General features: G+C 37.5%; 1 protein-coding gene and 1 long non-coding RNA gene across 6 annotated transcripts in view; one reads left to right on the top strand and one right to left on the bottom strand.

Annotated features, from left to right (window-relative positions):
• The window catches only part of LOC116701038 (uncharacterized), a 3268-nt gene extending 2118 nt beyond the window's left edge, over nucleotides 1–1150 (top strand). The window contains exon 3 of the long non-coding RNA XR_004334796.1: nucleotides 961–1150. This is a non-coding gene — a long non-coding RNA (uncharacterized LOC116701038). The remainder of the gene's footprint in view (nucleotides 1–960) is intronic.
• LOC116701032 (astrotactin-1) overlaps nucleotides 1–2168 on the bottom strand; it is a 372813-nt gene that overhangs the window by 276441 nt on the left and 94204 nt on the right. The gene's annotated exons all lie outside the window — the stretch shown is intronic.

Genomic DNA, 2168 nt, shown 5'->3' with positions numbered 1-2168 from the left:
CGTGCGTGCGTGCGTGCGTGCGTGCGTGCGTGGCATGAAATTAAAACTCATTAAGGTGATTTGCAGAACGCATTTAAGTCTCAGCGGATGAAATCATCTATGTTGGTAAAAATCAAGGGATGAAGTTCCCGGGACATGATAAAAAAAAAAACTATATCATAGAACATGATTTCTCTAATACAACGAACACTTTGGTCCAGACTGAAATATCTGTACAATTATTAGATGGATGCTGATGAAATTTTACCAATAGAATAATTTCTAATGTTTTGAAAAGGTCCCAACTTTAACTGTTATAGAATAAGGTAACATATCTTCTGTGTCACAGAGTGACATGTTTAGGTATCACTGTTTAGTGCTAATGTTAGCATGCTAACAAAGTAAAACTTAGATGGTCAACATGGAAAAGATCCTACATTCTAAGCACCAGTATTTTAGCACTATCATTTTGAGCATGTTAGCACCGTGATATTAGCACTAAAAACAAACTTGTTTGTCTGTGATTCCTGACAAAAATGTGTGTGCACAACCATAGGAGAATTGAGTTTCAAAACGTGGTACGAGGAAAATAACAATAAAAAATGTAAATCTTTATAACATAGTTAAATATTCCCAAGCACATACATAAAATGCTCTCAACATTTAATTAAGCGATATCACACAAGAGTGAGTGGTGTAGCACACTATCCTGCTACTGTAAACTAGGTCTCCAGGTATGTTTGTTTTATGTTTATTGTCCCCATGGGGAAATTAGGTTGCAGCAGAAATTGCATCACATGGCATTTTTAAACAACATTAAGACAAACAAGACAAAGAAAACCTGTAACAGGTTTACATTGATACTCATAACATAGATCAGAGCACTCGGGCATATGGAGATAAGGTTCCAGACCAGCTGAAAAAAATAAAATAAAAAATAAAATAAGAAACCTTATGACTGTACAGGACCTTCATTATTAGGGAATTTGATGGCCTGTGGAACAAAACAGAACTTGGATCTGTTTTTTGTAAACAGAGGAGCACAGTATCGTGGTCCTGAAGGCAGCAGTTCAAATGAGGAGGCAAGGGGGTGCTTCTGATTACCCACAATGCTGTTTGCCTTTCTTAGTGTTCTGTTTTATATGTATTTTCCATACTTGGGAACGAAATACCTGATATTTTACTAATGTACTTTTTCTGTGCTTCAGTGGCGTTGCCAAACCAACAGATTTCAACAAAAGCACAATAAAATGATTGAAGTATACTGCTGCTGACGTTAAAGGACAACAGTTTCCTTAGAGAGAACATTCTTTGTTGGGACATAGTATATAATCTGTCAGTCCAAATGTCCCATTTAAGTTTGTGGTCGAGCACCATGCCAAGGTACTTATACTTTGTGACAGTATCTAAAGGATCCCCTCTATAAGAGAGGGTTTAGGGGATTGTGCTTTCTTAAAATCAATTGACATCTCCTTTGTTTTAGAGGTATTTGAAATAAGGTTTGACTTCTCACACCAGTCAATAAAAAAGTCAAGAACTGGCCCATGCTCTTCTTCTTGGTCATAGATGAGACTAACCAGGGCGGTATCATCCGCATACTTAATTAAGTGCCTGTAGGTAAAGTGCTGGTGCATGAGTTTGTGTACAGGATGAACATCAGAGAAGATAAAACACATCCCTGTGGAGATGCTGTGCATGTACATTTTGTCAGAGACTGACGTACCAACTCTGACTCGCTGTATTCTACAGCTAAGAAAAACAACAATCCATGAGACCACATCATCTTCAAGTAAAAATGTTAAAACATTTGCCAAAATACTGGGCTTAATGGTATTAAAAGCAGAAGAAAAATCAGCAAAAACAGATGAATGTGCAGAAGATGCAGTTGAGTTGCAACAGCATCTTCAACTCCTCTGAATGCTTGATACGCAAATTGCATAGGGTCTAGAAGATGCTGTGTTTTAGAGATAATGTAGCTCTTAACTAGGCACTCAAAGCACTTCATTACCAGTGAAGTTAACGCAATAGGCCTGAAGTCATTAGGCGCTTTAGGCCTGGGGATTTTTGGCACTGATACAATTGTGAATGTTTTCTAGAACGTAGGGACTTTTTTTCCTGTTGGGAGAGGACTTAAAAATTCCTGTAAATACAGATGTAAGTTGCTCCGCACAGTATTTAAGAACATCTCC

This window comes from Etheostoma spectabile, chromosome 13, assembly GCF_008692095.1.
Source record: "Etheostoma spectabile isolate EspeVRDwgs_2016 chromosome 13, UIUC_Espe_1.0, whole genome shotgun sequence".
In the NCBI taxonomy this organism is placed as follows: Eukaryota; Metazoa; Chordata; class Actinopteri; order Perciformes; family Percidae; genus Etheostoma; species Etheostoma spectabile.
Note: the sequence above shows the minus strand (reverse complement) of the source record. Positions and strands in the feature narration are given on the sequence as shown.